Raw genomic sequence first — 20467 nt, 5'->3', positions numbered from 1 at the left:
AGCCAGTTCTAGGTGTGCTGCTCAATCTCGTGGCAAGGAAATAAAACAAGTAAATATGTCGTTTAAAGATTGCATTTAATAAGTGGAAAGGAAATTAAGTAAAAATGGCAGACAACTTGGAACAACGAAGAAAACAACAAACTGCACTTGGTAAAGCCAGTTCTAGGTGTGCTGCTCAATCTCGCGGCAAGGAAATAAAACAAGTAAATATGTCGTTTAAAGATTGCATTAAATAAGTAGAAAGGAAATTAAGTAAAAGTGGCAGACAGCTTGGAACAACGAAGAAAACAACAAACTGCACTTGGTAAAGCCAGTTCTAGGTGTGCTGCTCAATCTCGCGGCAATGAAATAAAACAAGTAAATATGTCGTTTAAAGATTGCATTAAATAAGTAGAAAGGAAATTAAGTAAAAGTGGCAGACAGCTTGGAACAATGAAGTAAACAACAAACTGCACTTGGTAAAGCCAGTTCTAGGTGTGCTGCTCAATCTCGCGGCAAGGAAATAAAACAAGTAAATATGTCGTTTAAAGATTGCATTAAATAAGTAGAAAGGAAATTAAGTAAAAGTGGCAGACAGCTTGGAACAACGAAGTAAACAACAAACTGCACTTGGTAAAGCCAGTTCTAGGTGTGCTGCTCAATCTCGCGGCAAGGAAATAAAACAAGTAAATATGTCGTTTAAAGATTGCATTAAATAAGTAGAAAGGAAATTAAGTAAAAGTGGCAGACAGCTTGGAACAATGGAGTAAACAACAAACTGCACTTGGTAAAGCCAGTTCTAGGTGTGCTGCTCAATCTCGCGGCAAGGAAATAAAACAAGTAAATATGTCGTTTAAAGATTGCATTAAATAAGTAGAAAGGAAATTAAGTAAAAGTGGCAGACAGCTTGGAACAACGAAGTAAACAACAAACTGCACTTGGTAAAGCCAGTTCTAGGTGTGCTGCTCAATCTCGCGGCAATGAAATAAAACAAGTAAATATGTCGTTTAAAGATTGCATTAAATAAGTAGAAAGGAAATTAAGTAAAATTGGCAGACAGCTTGGAACAACGAAGAAAACAACAAACTGCACTTGGTAAAGCCAGTTCTAGGTGTGCTGCTCAATCTCGCGGCAAGGAAATAAAACAAGTAAATATGTCGTTTAAAGATTGCATTAAATAAGTAGAAAGGAAATTAAGTAAAAGTGGCAGACAGCTTGGAACAATGAAGTAAACAACAAACTGCACTTGGTAAAGCCAGTTCTAGGTGTGCTGCTCAATCTCGCGGCAATGAAATAAAACAAGTAAATATGTCGTTTAAAGATTGCATTAAATAAGTAGAAAGGAAATTAAGTAAAATTGGCAGACAGCTTGGAACAACGAAGAAAACAACAAACTGCACTTGATAAAGCCAGTTCTAGGTGTGCTGCTCAATCTCGCGGCAATGAAATAAAACAAGTAAATATGTCGTTTAAAGATTGCAATAAATAAGTAGAAAGGAAATTAAGTAAAAGTGGCAGACAGCTTGGAACAATGAAGTAAACAACAAACTGCACTTGGTAAAGCCAGTTCTAGGTGTGCTGCTCAATCTCGCGGCAAGGAAATAAAACAAGTAAATATGTCGTTTAAAGATTGCATTAAATAAGTAGAAAGGAAATTAAGTAAAAGTGGCAGACAGCTTGGAACAATGAAGTAAACAACAAACTGCACTTGGTAAAGCCAGTTCTAGGTGTGCTGCTCAATCTCGCGGCAATGAAATAAAACAAGTAAATATGTCGTTTAAAGATTGCATTAAATAAGTAGAAAGGAAATTAAGTAAAATTGGCAGACAGCTTGGAACAACGAAGAAAACAACAAACTGCACTTGGTAAAGCCAGTTCTAGGTGTGCTGCTCAATCTCGCGGCAATGAAATAAAACAAGTAAATATGTCGTTTAAAGATTGCATTAAATAAGTAGAAAGGAAATTAAGTAAAAGTGGCAGACAGCTTGGAACAATGAAGTAAACAACAAACTGCATTTGGTAAAGCCAGTTCTAGGTGTGCTGCTCAATCTCGCGGCAATGAAATAAAACAAGTAAATATGTCGTTTAAAGATTGCATTAAATAAGTAGAAAGGAAATTAAGTAAAAGTGGCAGACAGCTTGGAACAATGAAGTAAACAACAAACTGCACTTGGTAAAGCCAGTTCTAGGTGTGCTGCTCAATCTCGCGGCAAGGAAATAAAACAAGTAAATATGTCGTTTAAAGATTGCATTAAATAAGTAGAAAGGAAATTAAGTAAAAGTGGCAGAGAGCTTGGAACAATGAAGTAAACAACAAACTGCACTTGGTAAAGCCAGTTCTAGGTGTGCTGCTCAGTCTCGCGGCAATGAAATAAAACAAGTAAATATGTCGTTTAAAGATTGCATTAAATAAGTAGAAAGGAAATTAAGTAAAAGTGGCAGACAGCTTGGAACAATGAAGTAAACAACAAACTGCACTTGGTAAAGCCAGTTCTAGGTGTGCTGCTCAATCTCGCGGCAAGGAAATAAAACAAGTAAATATGTCGTTTAAAGATTGCATTAAATAAGTAGAAAGGAAATTAAGTAAAAGTGGCAGACAGCTTGGAACAATGAAGTAAACAACAAACTGCACTTGGTAAAGCCAGTTCTAGGTGTGCTGCTCAATCTCGCGGCAATGAAATAAAACAAGTAAATATGTCGTTTAAAGATTGCATTAAATAAGTAGAAAGGAAATTAAGTAAAATTGGCAGACAGCTTGGAACAACGAAGAAAACAACAAACTGCACTTGGTAAAGCCAGTTCTAGGTGTGCTGCTCAATCTCGCGGCAATGAAATAAAACAAGTAAATATGTCGTTTAAAGATTGCATTAAATAAGTAGAAAGGAAATTAAGTAAAAGTGGCAGACAGCTTGGAACAATGAAGTAAACAACAAACTGCACTTGGTAAAGCCAGTTCTAGGTGTGCTGCTCAATCTCGCGGCAAGGAAATAAAACAAGTAAATATGTCGTTTAAAGATTGCATTAAATAAGTAGAAAGGAAATTAAGTAAAAGTGGCAGACAGCTTGGAACAATGAAGTAAACAACAAACTGCACTTGGTAAAGCCAGTTCTAGGTGTGCTGCTCAATCTCGCGGCAATGAAATAAAACAAGTAAATATGTCGTTTAAAGATTGCATTAAATAAGTAGAAAGGAAATTAAGTAAAATTGGCAGACAGCTTGGAACAACGAAGAAAACAACAAACTGCACTTTGTAAAGCCAGTTCTAGGTGTGGTGCTCAATCTCGTGGCAAGGAAATAAAACAAGCAAATATGTCGTTAAAAGATTGCATTAAATAGGTAGAAAGGAAATTAAGCCAAAATGGCAGACAGCTTGGAACAACGAAGTAAACAACAAACTGCACTTGATAGAGCCAGTTCTAGGTGTGCTGCTCAATCTCGTGGCAAGGAAATAAAACAAGTAAATATGTCGTTTAAAGATTGCATTTAATAAGTGGAAAGGAAATTAAGTAAAAATGGCAGACAACTTGGAGCAACGAAGTAAACAACAAACTGCACTTTGTAAAGCCAGTTCTAGGTGCGGTGCTCAATCTCGTGGCAAGGAAATAAAACAAGCAAATATGTCGTTAAAAGATTGCATTAAATAAGTAGAAAGGAAATTAAGCCAAAATGGCAGACAGCTTGGAACAACGAAGTAAACAACAAACTGCACTTGATAGAGCCAGTTCTAGGTGTGCTGCTCAATTCCGTGGCAAGGAAATAAAACAAGTAAATATGTCGTTTAAAGATTGCATTAAATAAGTAGAAAGGAAATTAAGTAAAAGTGGCAGACAGCTTGGAACAATGAAGTAAACAACAAACTGCACTTGTAAAGCCAGTTCTAGGTGTGCTGCTCAATCTCGCGGCAAGGAAATAAAACAAGTAAATATGTCGTTTAAAGATTGCATTAAATAAGTAGAAAGGAAATTAAGTAAAAGTGGCAGACAGCTTGGAACAATGAAGTAAACAACAAACTGCACTTGGTAAAGCCAGTTCTAGGTGTGCTGCTCAATCTCGCGGCAAGGAAATAAAACAAGTAAATATGTCGTTTAAAGATTGCATTAAATAAGTAGAAAGGAAATTAAGTAAAATTGGCAAACAACTTGGAACAACGAAGAAAACAACAAACTGCACTTGGTAAAGCCAGTTCTAGGTGTGCTGCTCAATCTCGTGGCAAGGAAATAAAAAAAGTAAATATGTCGTTAAAAGTCTGCATTAAATAAGTAGAAAGGAAATTGAGTAAAAATGGCAGAAAGCTTGGAACAATGAAGTAAACAACAAACGGCACTTTGTAAAGCCAGTTCTAGGTGCACTGCTCAATCTCGTGGCAAGGAAATAAAACAAGTAAATATGTCGTTTAAAGATTGCATTAAATAAGTAGAAAGGAAAATAAGGAAAAACGGCAAACCGCTTGGAACAATGAAGTAAACAACAAACTGCACTTGGTAAAGCCAGTTCTAGGTGTGCTGCTCAATCTCGTGGCAAGGAAATAAAAGAGTAGATAGGTCCTTTAGGGATTGCGTTAATTTATTACAAAGGAAATTAAGCAAAGAAAGGCAGACAGCTTGGAATAATGAAGTAAACAAACTGAACACTTGGTAAAGCCTGTTCTAGGTGTGCTGCTCAATCTCTTGGCAAGGAAATAAAACAAGTAAATATGTCGTTTAAAGATTGCATTTAAAAAGTGGAAAGGAAATTAAGTAAAAATGGCAGACAACTTGGAACAACGAAGTAAACAACAAACTGCACATGGTAAAGCCAGTTCTAGGTGTGCTGCTCAATTCCGTGGCAAGGAAATAAAACAAGTAAATATGTCGTTTAAAGATTGCATTAAATAAGTAGAAAGGAAATTAAGTAAAAGTGGCAGACAGCTTGGAACAATGAAGTAAACAACAAACTGCACTTGGTAAAGCCAGTTCTAGGTGTGCTGCTCAATCTCGCGGCAAGGAAATAAAACAAGTAAATATGTCGTTTAAAGATTGCATTAAATAAGTAGAAAGGAAATTAAGTAAAAGTGGCAGACAGCTTGGAACAATGAAGTAAACAACAAACTGCACTTGGTAAAGCCAGTTCTAGGTGTGCTGCTCAATCTCGCGGCAATGAAATAAAACAAGTAAATATGTCGTTTAAAGATTGCATTAAATAAGTAGAAAGGAAATTAAGTAAAATTGGCAGACAGCTTGGAACAACGAAGAAAACAACAAACTGCACTTGGTAAAGCCAGTTCTAGGTGTGCTGCTCAATCTCGCGGCAATGAAATAAAACAAGTAAATATGTCGTTTAAAGATTGCATTAAATAAGTAGAAAGGAAATTAAGTAAAAGTGGCAGACAGCTTGGAACAATGAAGTAAACAACAAACTGCACTTGGTAAAGCCAGTTCTAGGTGTGCTGCTCAATCTCGCGGCAAGGAAATAAAACAAGTAAATATGTCGTTTAAAGATTGCATTAAATAAGTAGAAAGGAAATTAAGTAAAATTGGCAAACAACTTGGAACAACGAAGAAAACAACAAACTGCACTTGGTAAAGCCAGTTCTAGGTGTGCTGCTCAATCTCGTGGCAAGGAAATAAAACAAGTAAATATGTCGTTTAAAGATTGCATTTATTAAGTGGAAAGGAAATTAAGTAAAAATGGCACACAACTTGGAACAACGAAGTAAATAACAAACTGCACTTGGTAAAGCCAGTTCTAGGTGTGGTGCTCAATCTCGTGGCAAGGAAACAAAACAAGTACATATGTCATTTAAAGATTGCATTAAATAAGTAGAAAGGAAATTAAGTAAAAATGGCAGACACCTTGGAACAATGAAGTAAAACACAAACTGCACTTGGAAAAGCCAGTTCTAGGTGTGCTGCTCAATCTCTTGGCAAGGAAATAAAACAAGTAAATATGTCGTTTAAAGATTGCAATAAATATTTAGATAGGAAATTGAGTAAAAATGGCACACAGCTTGGAACAACGAAGTAAACAAAAACCTGCACTTGGTAAAGACAGTTCTAGGTGTGCTGCTCATTCTCGTGGCAAGGAAACAAAACAAGTACATATGTCATTTAAAGATTGCATTAAATAAGTAGAAAGGAAATTAAGTAAAAATGGCAGACAACTTGGAGCAACGAAGTAAACAACAAACTGCACTTTGTAAAGCCAGTTCTAGGTGTGGTGCTCAATCTCGTGGCAAGGAAATAAAACAAGCAAATATGTCGTTAAAAGATTGCATTAAATAGGTAGAAAAAAAATTAAGCCAAAATGGCAGACAGCTTGGAACAACGAAGTAAACAACAAACTGCACTTGATAGAGCCAGTTCTAGGTGTGCTGCTCAATCTCGTGGCAAGGAAATAAAACAAGTAAATATGTCGTTTAAAGATTGCATTTAATAAGTGGAAAGGAAATTAAGTAAAAATGGCAGACAACTTGGAACAACGAAGAAAACAACAAACTGCACTTGGTAAAGCCAGTTCTAGGTGTGCTGCTCAATCTCGCGGCAAGGAAATAAAACAAGTAAATATGTCGTTTAAAGATTGCATAAATAAGTAGAAAGGAAATTAAGTAAAAGTGGCAGACAGCTTGGAACAACGAAGAAAACAACAAACTGCACTTGGTAAAGCCAGTTCTAGGTGTGCTGCTCAATCTCGCGGCAATGAAATAAAACAAGTAAATATGTCGTTTAAAGATTGCATTAAATAAGTAGAAAGGAAATTAAGTAAAAGTGGCAGACAGCTTGGAACAATGAAGTAAACAACAAACTGCACTTGGTAAAGCCAGTTCTAGGTGTGCTGCTCAATCTCGCGGCAAGGAAATAAAACAAGTAAATATGTCGTTTAAAGATTGCATTAAATAAGTAGAAAGGAAATAAAGTAAAAGTGGCAGACAGCTTGGAACAACGAAGTAAACAACAAACTGCACTTGGTAAAGCCAGTTCTAGGTGTGCTGCTCAATCTCGCGGCAAGGAAATAAAACAAGTAAATATGTCGTTTAAAGATTGCATTAAATAAGTAGAAAGGAAATTAAGTAAAAGTGGCAGACAGCTTGGAACAATGGAGTAAACAACAAACTGCACTTGGTAAAGCCAGTTCTAGGTGTGCTGCTCAATCTCGCGGCAAGGAAATAAAACAAGTAAATATGTCGTTTAAAGATTGCAATAAATAAGTAGAAAGGAAATTAAGTAAAAGTGGCAGACAGCTTGGAACAACGAAGAAAACAACAAACTGCACTTGGTAAAGCCAGTTCTAGGTGTGCTGCTCAATCTCGCGGCAATGAAATAAAACAAGTAAATATGTCGTTTAAAGATTGCATTAAATAAGTAGAAAGGAAATTAAGTAAAAGTGGCAGACAGCTTGGAACAATGAAGTAAACAACAAACTGCACTTGGTAAAGCCAGTTCTAGGTGTGCTGCTCAATCTCGCGGCAAGGAAATAAAACAAGTAAATATGTCGTTTAAAGATTGCATTAAATAAGTAGAAAGGAAATTATGTAAAAGTGGCAGACAGCTTGGAACAACGAAGTAAACAACAAACTGCACTTGGTAAAGCCAGTTCTAGGTGTGCTGCTCAATCTCGCGGCAATGAAATAAAACAAGTAAATATGTCGTTTAAAGATTGCATTAAATAAGTAGAAAGGAAATTAAGTAAAATTGGCAGACAGCTTGGAACAACGAAGAAAACAACAAACTGCACTTGGTAAAGCCAGTTCTAGGTGTGCTGCTCAATCTCGCGGCAAGGAAATAAAACAAGTAAATATGTCGTTTAAAGATTGCATTAAATAAGTAGAAAGGAAATTAAGTAAAAGTGGCAGACAGCTTGGAACAATGAAGTAAACAACAAACTGCACTTGGTAAAGCCAGTTCTAGGTGTGCTGCTCAATCTCGCGGCAATGAAATAAAACAAGTAAATATGTCGTTTAAAGATTGCATTAAATAAGTAGAAAGGAAATTAAGTAAAATTGGCAGACAGCTTGGAACAACGAAGAAAACAACAAACTGCACTTGGTAAAGCCAGTTCTAGGTGTGCTGCTCAATCTCGCGGCAATGAAATAAAACAAGTAAATATGTCGTTTAAAGATTGCATTAAATAAGTAGAAAGGAAATTAAGTAAAAGTGGCAGACAGCTTGGAACAATGAAGTAAACAACAAACTGCACTTGGTAAAGCCAGTTCTAGGTGTGCTGCTCAATCTCGCGGCAAGGAAATAAAACAAGTAAATGTGTCGTTTAAAGATTGCATTAAATAAGTAGAAAGGAAATTAAGTAAAAGTGGCAGACAGCTTGGAACAATGAAGTAAACAACAAACTGCACTTGGTAAAGCCAGTTCTAGGTGTGCTGCTCAATCTCGCGGCAATGAAATAAAACAAGTAAATATGTCGTTTAAAGATTGCATTAAATAAGTAGAAAGGAAATTAAGTAAAATTGGCAGACAGCTTGGAACAACGAAGAAAACAACAAACTGCACTTGGTAAAGCCAGTTCTAGGTGTGCTGCTCAATCTCGCGGCAATGAAATAAAACAAGTAAATATGTCGTTTAAAGATTGCATTAAATAAGTAGAAAGGAAATTAAGTAAAAGTGGCAGACAGCTTGGAACAATGAAGTAAACAACAAACTGCACTTGGTAAAGCCAGTTCTAGGTGTGCTGCTCAATCTCGCGGCAATGAAATAAAACAAGTAAATATGTCGTTTAAAGATTGCATTAAATAAGTAGAAAGGAAATTAAGTAAAAGTGGCAGACAGCTTGGAACAATGAAGTAAACAACAAACTGCACTTGGTAAAGCCAGTTCTAGGTGTGCTGCTCAATCTCGCGGCAAGGAAATAAAACAAGTAAATATGTCGTTTAAAGATTGCATTAAATAAGTAGAAAGGAAATTAAGTAAAAGTGGCAGAGAGCTTGGAACAATGAAGTAAACAACAAACTGCACTTGGTAAAGCCAGTTCTAGGTGTGCTGCTCAATCTCGCGGCAATGAAATAAAACAAGTAAATATGTCGTTTAAAGATTGCATTAAATAAGTAGAAAGGAAATTAAGTAAAAGTGGCAGACAGCTTGGAACAATGAAGTAAACAACAAACTGCACTTGGTAAAGCCAGTTCTAGGTGTGCTGCTCAATCTCGCGGCAAGGAAATAAAACAAGTAAATATGTCGTTTAAAGATTGCATTAAATAAGTAGAAAGGAAATTAAGTAAAAGTGGCAGACAGCTTGGAACAATGAAGTAAACAACAAACTGCACTTGGTAAAGCCAGTTCTAGGTGTGCTGCTCAATCTCGCGGCAATGAAATAAAACAAGTAAATATGTCGTTTAAAGATTGCATTAAATAAGTAGAAAGGAAATTAAGTAAAATTGGCAGACAGCTTGGAACAACGAAGAAAACAACAAACTGCACTTGGTAAAGCCAGTTCTAGGTGTGCTGCTCAATCTCGCGGCAATGAAATAAAACAAGTAAATATGTCGTTTAAAGATTGCATTAAATAAGTAGAAAGGAAATTAAGTAAAAGTGGCAGACAGCTTGGAACAATGAAGTAAACAACAAACTGCACTTGGTAAAGCCAGTTCTAGGTGTGCTGCTCAATCTCGCGGCAAGGAAATAAAACAAGTAAATATGTCGTTTAAAGATTGCATTAAATAAGTAGAAAGGAAATTAAGTAAAAGTGGCAGACAGCTTGGAACAATGAAGTAAACAACAAACTGCACTTGGTAAAGCCAGTTCTAGGTGTGCTGCTCAATCTCGCGGCAATGAAATAAAACAAGTAAATATGTCGTTTAAAGATTGCATTAAATAAGTAGAAAGGAAATTAAGTAAAATTGGCAGACAGCTTGGAACAACGAAGAAAACAACAAACTGCACTTGGTAAAGCCAGTTCTAGGTGTGCTGCTCAATCTCGCGGCAATGAAATAAAACAAGTAAATATGTCGTTTAAAGATTGCATTAAATAAGTAGAAAGGAAATTAAGTAAAAGTGGCAGACAGCTTGGAACAATGAAGTAAACAACAAACTGCACTTGGTAAAGCCAGTTCTAGGTGTGCTGCTCAATCTCGCGGCAAGGAAATAAAACAAGTAAATATGTCGTTTAAAGATTGCATTAAATAAGTAGAAAGGAAATTAAGTAAAAATGGCAGACACCTTGGAACAATGAAGTAAAACACAAACTGCACTTGGAAAAGCCAGTTCTAGGTGTGCTGCTCAATCTCGTGGCAAGGAAATAAAACAAGTAAACATGTCGTTTAAAGATTGCATTAAATATTTAGATAGGAAATTGAGTAAAAATGGCACACAGCTTGGAACAACGAAGTAAACAAAAACCTGCACTTGGTAAAGCCAGTTCTAGGTGTGCTGCTCATTCTCGAGGCAAGGAAACAAAACAAGTACATATGTCATTTAAAGATTGCATTAAATAAGTAGAAAGGAAATTAAGTAAAAATGGCAGACAACTTGGAACAACGAAGTAAACAACAAACTGCACTTTGTAAAGCCAGTTCTAGTTGTGGTGCTCAATCTCGTGGCAAGGAAATAAAACAAGCAAATATGTCGTTAAAAGATTGCATTAAATAAGTAGAAAGGAAATTAGGCCGAAATGGCAGACAGCTTGGAACAACGAAGTAAACAACAAACTGCACTTGATAGAGCCAGTTCTAGGTGTGCTGCTCAATCTCGTGGCAAGGAAATAAAACAAGTAAATATGTCGTTTAAAGATTGCATTTAATAAGTGGAAAGGAAATTAAGCAAAGAAAGGCAGACAGCTTGGAATAATGAAGTAAACAAACTGAACACTTGGTAAAGCCTGTTCTAGGTGTGCTGCTCAATCTCTTGGCAAGGAAATAAAACAAGTAAATATCTCGTTTAAAGATTGTTTAAATAAGTAGAAAGGAAATTAGGTAAAAATGGCAGGCAGCTTGGAACAATGAAGTAAACAAAAAACTGCACTGGGTAAATCTAGTTATAGGTGTGCTGCTCAATCTCGTGGCAAGGAAATAAAACAAGTAAATATGTCGTTTAATGATTGCATTAAATAAGTAGAAAGGAAATTAAGTAAAAAGGGCAGACAGCTTGGAACAAGTAAGTAAACAACAAACTGCACATGGTAAAGCCAGTTCAAATTGTGCTGCTCAATCTCGTGACAAGGAAATAAAACAAGTAAATGTGTCGTTTAAAGATTGCATTAAATAAGTAGAAAGAAAATTAAGCAAAAATGGCAGACAGCTTGGAGTAATGAAGTAAACAACAAACTGCACTTGGTAAAGCCAGTTCTAGGTGTGCTGCTCAATCTCGTGGCAAGGAAATAAAACAAGTAAATATGTCGTTTAATGATTGCATTAAATAAGTAGAAAGAAAATTAAGTAAAAATGGCAGGTAGCTTGGAACAATGAAGTAAACAACAAACTACATTTGGTAAAGCCAGTTCTAGGTATGCTACTCAATCTCATGACAAGGAAATAAAAAAGTAGATATGTCCTTTAGGAAGTGCGTTAAATTAGTAGAAAGGAAATTAAGTAAAGAAAGACAGACAGCTTGGAACAACGAAGTAAACAAACTGCACTTGGTAAAATCAGTTCTAGGTGTGCTGCTCAATCCCGTAGCAAGGAAATAAAACAAGTAAATATGTTGTTTAAAGATTGCATTGAATAAGTAGAAAGGAAAATAAGTAAAAATGGCAAACCGCTTGGAACAATGAAGTAAACAACAAACTGCACTTGGTAAACACAGTTCTAGGTGCGCTTCTCAATCTCGTGGCAAGGAAATAAAACAAATATATATGTCGTTTAAAGATTGCATTAAATAATTAGAAAGAAAATTAAGTAAAAGTGGCAGACAACTTGGAACAACGAAGTAAACAACAAACTGCACATGGTAAAGCCAGTTCTAGGTGTGCTGCTTAATCTCGTGGCAAGGAAATAAAACAAGTAAATATGTCGTTTAAAGATTGCATTAAATAATTAGAAAGGAAATTAAGTAACAGTGGCAGGCTGCTTGGGACATTGAACTAAACAACAAACTGCAATTGGTCAAGCCAGATCTAGGTGTGCTGCTCAATTCCGTGGCAAGGAAATAAAACAAGTAAATATGTCGTTTAAAGATTGCATTAAATAAGTAGAAAGGAAATTAAGTAAAAGTGGCAGACAGCTTGGAACAATGAAGTAAACAACAAACTGCACTTGGTAAAGCCAGTTCTAGGTGTGCTGCTCAATCTCGCGGCAAGGAAATAAAACAAGTAAATATGTCGTTTAAAGATTGCATTAAATAAGTAGAAATGAAATTAAGTAAAATTGGCAAACAACTTGGAACAACGAAGAAAACAACAAACTGCACTTGGTAAAGCCAGATCTAGGTGTGCTGCTCAATCTCGTGGCAAGGAAATAAAACAAGTAAATATGTCGTTTAAAGATTGCATTTATTAAGTGGAAAGGAAATTAAGTAAAAATGGCACACAACTTGGAACAACGAAGTAAATAACAAACTGCACTTGGTAAAGCCAGTTCTAGGTGTGGTGCTCAATCTCGTGGCAAGGAAACAAAAACAAGTACATATGTCATTTAAAGATTGCATTAAATAAGTAGAAAGGAAATTAAGTAAAAATGGCAGACACCTTGGAACAATGAAGTAAAACACAAACTGCACTTGGAAAAGCCAGTTCTAGGTGTGCTGCTCAATCTCTTGGCAAGGAAATAAAACAAGTAAATATGTCGTTTAAAGATTGCAATAAATATTTAGATAGGAAATTGAGTAAAAATGGCACACAGCTTGGAACAACGAAGTAAACAAAAACCTGCACTTGGTAAAGCCAGTTCTAGGTGTGCTGCTCATTCTCGTGGCAAGGAAACAAAACAAGTACATATGTCATTTAAAGATTGCATTAAATAAGTAGAAAGGAAATTAAGTAAAAATGGCAGACAACTTGGAGCAACGAAGTAAACAACAAACTGCACTTTGTAAAGCCAGTTCTAGGTGTGGTGCTCAATCTCGTGGCAAGGAAATAAAACAAGCAAATATGTCGTTAAAAGATTGCATTAAATAAGTAGAAAGGAAATTAAGCCAAAATGGCAGACAGCTTGGAACAACGAAGTAAACAACAAACTGCACTTGATAGAGCCAGTTCTAGGTGTGCTGCTCAATCTCGTGGCAATGAAATAAAACAAGTAAATATGTCGTTTAAAGATTGCATTAAATAAGTAGAAAGGAAATTAAGTAAAAGTGGCAGACAGCTTGGAACAATGAAGTAAACAACAAACTGCACTTGGTAAAGCCAGTTCTAGGTGTGCTGCTCAATCTCGCGGCAAGGAAATAAAACAAGTAAATATGTCGTTTAAAGATTGCATTAAATAAGTAGAAAGGAAATTAAGTAAAAATGGCAGACACCTTGGAACAATGAAGTAAAACACAAACTGCACTTGGAAAAGCCAGTTCTAGGTGTGCTGCTCAATCTCGTGGCAAGGAAATAAAACAAGTAAACATGTCGTTTAAAGATTGCATTAAATATTTAGATAGGAAATTGAGTAAAAATGGCACACAGCTTGGAACAACGAAGTAAACAAAAACCTGCACTTGGTAAAGCCAGTTCTAGGTGTGCTGCTCATTCTCGTGGCAAGGAAACAAAACAAGTACATATGTCATTTAAAGATTGCATTAAATAAGTAGAAAGGAAATTAAGTAAAAATGGCAGACAACTTGGAACAACGAAGTAAACAACAAACTGCACTTTGTAAAGCCAGTTCTAGTTGTGGTGCTCAATCTCGTGGCAAGGAAATAAAACAAGCAAATATGTCGTTAAAAGATTGCATTAAATAAGTAGAAAGGAAATTAGGCCGAAATGGCAGACAGCTTGGAACAACGAAGTAAACAACAAACTGCACTTGATAGAGCCAGTTCTAGGTGTGCTGCTCAATCTCGTGGCAAGGAAATAAAACAAGTAAATATGTCGTTTAAAGATTGCATTTAATAAGTGGAAAGGAAATTAAGCAAAGAAAGGCAGACAGCTTGGAATAATGAAGTAAACAAACTGAACACTTGGTAAAGCCTGTTCTAGGTGTGCTGCTCAATCTCTTGGCAAGGAAATAAAACAAGTAAATATCTCGTTTAAAGATTGTTTAAATAAGTAGAAAGGAAATTAGGTAAAAATGGCAGGCAGCTTGGAACAATGAAGTAAACAAAAAACTGCACTGGGTAAATCTAGTTATAGGTGTGCTGCTCAATCTCGTGGCAAGGAAATAAAACAAGTAAATATGTCGTTTAATGATTGCATTAAATAAGTAGAAAGGAAATTAAGTAAAAAGGGCAGACAGCTTGGAACAAGTAAGTAAACAACAAACTGCACATGGTAAAGCCAGTTCAAATTGTGCTGCTCAATCTCGTGACAAGGAAATAAAACAAGTAAATGTGTCGTTTAAAGATTGCATTAAATAAGTAGAAAGAAAATTAAGCAAAAATGGCAGACAGCTTGGAGTAATGAAGTAAACAACAAACTGCACTTGGTAAAGCCAGTTCTAGGTGTGCTGCTCAATCTCGTGGCAAGGAAATAAAACAAGTAAATATGTCGTTTAATGATTGCATTAAATAAGTAGAAAGAAAATTAAGTAAAAATGGCAGGTAGCTTGGAACAATGAAGTAAACAACAAACTACATTTGGTAAAGCCAGTTCTAGGTATGCTACTCAATCTCATGACAAGGAAATAAAAAAGTAGATATGTCCTTTAGGAAGTGCGTTAAATTAGTAGAAAGGAAATTAAGTAAAGAAAGACAGACAGCTTGGAACAACGAAGTAAACAAACTGCACTTGGTAAAATCAGTTCTAGGTGTGCTGCTCAATCCCGTAGCAAGGAAATAAAACAAGTAAATATGTTGTTTAAAGATTGCATTGAATAAGTAGAAAGGAAATTAAGTAAAAATGGCAAACCGCTTGGAACAATGAAGTAAACAACAAACTGCACTTGGTAAACACAGTTCTAGGTGCGCTTCTCAATCTCGTGGCAAGGAAATAAAACAAATATATATGTCGTTTAAAGATTGCATTAAATAATTAGAAAGAAAATTAAGTAAAAGTGGCAGACAACTTGGAACAACGAAGTAAACAACAAACTGCACATGGTAAAGCCAGTTCTAGGTGTGCTGCTTAATCTCGTGGCAAGGAAATAAAACAAGTAAATATGTCGTTTAAAGATTGCATTAAATAATTAGAAAGGAAATTAAGTAACAGTGGCAGGCTGCTTGGGACATTGAACTAAACAACAAACTGCAATTGGTCAAGCCAGATCTAGGTGTGCTGCTCAATTCCGTGGCAAGGAAATAAAACAAGTAAATATGTCGTTTAAAGATTGCATTAAATAAGTAGAAAGGAAATTAAGTAAAAGTGGCAGACAGCTTGGAACAATGAAGTAAACAACAAACTGCACTTGGTAAAGCCAGTTCTAGGTGTGCTGCTCAATCTCGCGGCAAGGAAATAAAACAAGTAAATATGTCGTTTAAAGATTGCATTAAATAAGTAGAAATGAAATTAAGTAAAATTGGCAAACAACTTGGAACAACGAAGAAAACAACAAACTGCACTTGGTAAAGCCAGATCTAGGTGTGCTGCTCAATCTCGTGGCAAGGAAATAAAACAAGTAAATATGTCGTTTAAAGATTGCATTTATTAAGTGGAAAGGAAATTAAGTAAAAATGGCACACAACTTGGAACAACGAAGTAAATAACAAACTGCACTTGGTAAAGCCAGTTCTAGGTGTGGTGCTCAATCTCGTGGCAAGGAAACAAAAACAAGTACATATGTCATTTAAAGATTGCATTAAATAAGTAGAAAGGAAATTAAGTAAAAATGGCAGACACCTTGGAACAATGAAGTAAAACACAAACTGCACTTGGAAAAGCCAGTTCTAGGTGTGCTGCTCAATCTCTTGGCAAGGAAATAAAACAAGTAAATATGTCGTTTAAAGATTGCAATAAATATTTAGATAGGAAATTGAGTAAAAATGGCACACAGCTTGGAACAACGAAGTAAACAAAAACCTGCACTTGGTAAAGCCAGTTCTAGGTGTGCTGCTCATTCTCGTGGCAAGGAAACAAAACAAGTACATATGTCATTTAAAGATTGCATTAAATAAGTAGAAAGGAAATTAAGTAAAAATGGCAGACAACTTGGAGCAACGAAGTAAACAACAAACTGCACTTTGTAAAGCCAGTTCTAGGTGTGGTGCTCAATCTCGTGGCAAGGAAATAAAACAAGCAAATATGTCGTTAAAAGATTGCATTAAATAAGTAGAAAGGAAATTAAGCCAAAATGGCAGACAGCTTGGAACAACGAAGTAAACAACAAACTGCACTTGATAGAGCCAGTTCTAGGTGTGCTGCTCAATCTCGTGGCAAGGAAATAAAACAAGAAAATATGTCGTTTAAAGATTGCATTTAATAAGTGGAAAGGAAATTAAGTAAAAATGGCAGACAACTTGGAACAACGAAGTAAACAACAAACTGCACATGGTAAAGCCAGTTCTAGGTGTGCTGCTTAATCTCGTGGCAAGGAAATAAAACAAGTAAATATGTCGTTTAAAGATTGCATTAAATAATTAGAAAGGAAATTAAGTAACAGTGGCAGGCTGCTTGGGACATTGAACTAAACAACAAACTGCAATTGGTCAAGCCAGATCTAGGTGTGCTGCTCAATTCCGTGGCAAGGAAATAAAACAAGTAAATATGTCGTTTAAAGATTGCATTAAATAAGTAGAAAGGAAATTAAGTAAAAGTGGCAGACAGCTTGGAACAATGAAGTAAACAACAAACTGCACTTGGTAAAGCCAGTTCTAGGTGTGCTGCTCAATCTCGCGGCAAGGTAATAAAACAAGTAAATATGTCGTTTAAAGATTGCATTAAATAAGTAGAAAGGAAATTAAGTAAAAGTGGCAGACAGCTTGGAACAATGAAGTAAACAACAAACTGCACTTGGTAAAGCCAGTTCTAGGTGTGCTGCTCAATCTCGCGGCAAGGAAATAAAACAAGTAAATATGTCGTTTAAAGATTGCAATAAATAAGTAGAAAGGAAATTAATTAAAACTGGCAGACAGCTTGGAACAATAAAGTAAACAACAAACTGCACTTGGTAAAGCCAGTTCTAGGTGTGCTGCTCAATTTGGTGGCAAGGAAATAAAAAAAGTAAATATGTCGTTAAAAGACTGCATTAAATAAGTAGAAAGGAAATTGAGTAAAAATGGCAGAAAGCTTGGAACAATGAAGTAAACAACAAACGGCACTTTGTAAAGCCAGTTCTAGGTGCACTGCTCAATCTCGTGGCAAGGAAATAAAACAAGTAAATATGTCGTTTAAAGATTGCATTAAATAAGTAGAAAGGAAAATAAGGAAAAACGGCAAACCGCTTGGAACAATGAAGTAAACAACAAACTGCACTTGGTAAAGCCAGTTCTAGGTGTGCTGCTCAATCTCGTGGCAAGGAAATAAAAGAGTAGATAGGTCCTTTAGGGATTGCGTTAATTTATTACAAAGGAAATTAAGCAAAGAAAGGCAGACAGCTTGGAATAATGAAGTAAACAAACTGAACACTTGGTAAAGCCTGTTCTAGGTGTGCTGCTCAATCTCTTGGCAAGGAAATAAAACAAGTAAATATCTCGTTTAAAGATTGTTTAAATAAGTAGAAAGGAAATTAGGTAAAAATGGCAGGCAGCTTGGAACAATGAAGTAAACAAAAAACTGCACTGGGTAAATCTAGTTATAGGTGTGCTGCTCAATCTCGTGGCAAGGAAATAAAACAAGTAAATATGTCGTTTAATGATTGCATTAAATAAGTAGAAAGGAAATTAAGTAAAAAGGGCAGACAGCTTGGAACAAGTAAGTAAACAACAAACTGCACATGGTAAAGCCAGTTCAAATTGTGCTGCTCAATCTCGTGACAAGGAAATAAAACAAGTAAATGTGTCGTTTAAAGATTGCATTAAATAAGTAGAAAGAAAATTAAGCAAAAATGGCAGACAGCTTGGAGTAATGAAGTAAACAACAAACTGCACTTGGTAAAGCCAGTTCTAGGTGTGCTGCTCAATCTCGTGGCAAGGAAATAAAACAAGTAAATATGTCGTTTAATGATTGCATTAAATAAGTAGAAAGGAAATTAAGTAAAAATGGCAGGTAGCTTGGAACAATGAAGTAAACAACAAACTACATTTGGTAAAGCCAGTTCTAGGTATGCTACTCAATCTCATGACAAGGAAATAAAAAAGTAGATATGTCCTTTAGGAAGTGCGTTAAATTAGTAGAAAGGAAATTAAGTAAAGAAAGACAGACAGCTTGGAACAACGAAGTAAACAAACTGCACTTGGTAAAATCAGTTCTAGGTGTGCTGCTCAATCCCGTAGCAAGGAAATAAAACAAGTAAATATGTTGTTTAAAGATTGCATTGAATAAGTAGAAAGGAAATTAAGTAAAAATGGCAAACCGCTTGGAACAATGAAGTAAACAACAAACTGCACTTGGTAAACACAGTTCTAGGTGCGCTGCTCAATCTCGTGGCAAGGAAATAAAACAAATATATATGTCGTTTAAAGATTGCATTAAATAATTAGAAAGAAAATTAAGTAAAAGTGGGCTCGGTGGCTGTGCCAAAACATAGTTCTCTAATCCGCTCGTCTTCGCCATGCAGGTGCTCTCGCCCCTCATCGTCTGCGTCATGCTCCCTGGCATGTTTTGCGCTCCCTGACCGAGCGCGATCGAGCATGCGCCCCTGCATGACGCAGCTCACGGAGGTCCCATCAACAAGGCAACCAAAAACGCCCCTTTTCCTGCAATATCGGCTCAAAACAACTGGATCCTCAGACCAGATTGGAAGGCCCCATCGTCAGCGACTACATTCAATGTGTCAACTATAAATGAACAGCGACCGTCACCGGCACTCTGTGGGCTCGGTGGCTGTGCCACAGCACAGTTCTCTAATCCGCTCGTCTTCGCCTTGCAGGTTGGTGGCCATTACAGTCTCTTTTCAAAGTAAACGAGTAACTATTTTTTGGTACAGCTCCCGAGCCCTCAGTGCTGCCTTGTTATCAGTGTTGAGTGTCTTCACGTTGTTCATTCTTTGTTACTGTCGTGTGGTGATAGTGAGAGCAACCCCGGTCCTGACAAGTATACATTATTCTTGACGAACTAAAAAAGATGTCTTCTGGCCAGACCACATTAGTAACTGAAGTGCAGGAGCTTAAGAGCCAACTTCTCTCAATGGACCAAAAAATGGCAGATTTCACCACCCGTCTCAGCACTTTAGAAACTCACTGCCGAAATCTGTCTACAATGCGCACTGACCTAGAAGCAATCCAAACCACTACGACCGAAACGACCCGCCTAGTTAGTATGCTAGAGGCTCGCCTGGAAGACGTTGAAAACCGCTCCCGGCGAAACAACCTAATTTTCTATGGTTTACCTGATACCAACCCCTCTGAAACCTATTCGCAATCCGAAGAAATAATCACTCGCCACTGCTCTCAATACCTTGATATCCAGTTAAGCCCAATCGAAATTGAACGTCCTCACCGCCTCGGAAGACACTCTCAGGATCGGCAACGCCCGATTATCGTCAAATTTACATCCTTCAAAACAAAAGAATCAGTTCTTTCCAAAGGTCCAAAGTTCAAAGATACAGGTTACAGCGTAGGTGAAGATTTTTCGTGCCGCGTCCAGAATTGCCGAAAACAGCTTATAGCTTTCGCTAAGGCGAAGTCTGTGTCTTATTCCCTGCGGTTTAAAACGCTGCATATCGGCCCAAAGCGTTACATTTTTGATGAAAGTTCTGAAACTGTTAAAGAAATATCTTAACAATCAACTCACCCCTGCCGGCCACCGCATTATTCCCCACCTACTCCTCGTGCCAACTTTTCCCTATCGGTTATCTTTACTAACATCCGCAGCTTCTTGCCGAAACGCGATATCGTGTCAAACCTTATTTCATCATCAGGCAGCGATCTACTTGTATTAACCGAAACGTGGTTGAACAGGGATATAAATGACTCAGAGATCTTGTTTAATTTGCCAAATTTTCTTCTTTTTCGCGCCGATAGGAAAGAAGCCCGCGGAAGGGGAGTTCTAATTGCCGTCAACGAACAGTTATCATGCTCCGTCATAAATGTCTGCTCGGACTTGGAAATACTATGGCTCATGTGCCGTGCTTCACCCCTGTCACTTCTAATTGGGGTGTGCTATAGACCACCTCGAAGTAGTCGCGACTTTCCTCGCAAGCTTCACAATATCCTAAATCAACTGGTTTCAAAGCACCCTAAGGCACATATCCTCCTATCTGGGGATTTCAACTACCCCAATATCGACTGGAATAGTCAACCTCAGCCCATGGTCAGTCAGGAAGAGTCGAGAGAATTCCTTGATGTCTGTCTTAATTTTAATTTGACCCAATTAGTATCTGAACCAATACGTGTCGCAGGAGAAGCAGCTAACACTCTAGACCTCATTCTGACCACTCATCCAGATAGCTTAGAA

General features: G+C 36.7%; 1 pseudogene; it reads left to right on the top strand.

Moving 5' to 3' along the window:
- Positions 1–18623: 18623 nt before the first annotated feature.
- Positions 18624–20058, top strand: LOC144111924 (uncharacterized; annotated as a pseudogene).
- Positions 20059–20467: the final 409 nt, after the last annotated feature.

This window comes from Amblyomma americanum, unplaced genomic scaffold (genome assembly GCF_052857255.1).
Source record: "Amblyomma americanum isolate KBUSLIRL-KWMA unplaced genomic scaffold, ASM5285725v1 scaffold_15, whole genome shotgun sequence".
Classification (NCBI taxonomy): domain Eukaryota; kingdom Metazoa; phylum Arthropoda; class Arachnida; order Ixodida; family Ixodidae; genus Amblyomma; species Amblyomma americanum.
This window is presented reverse-complemented; position numbering and strand designations above follow the sequence as displayed.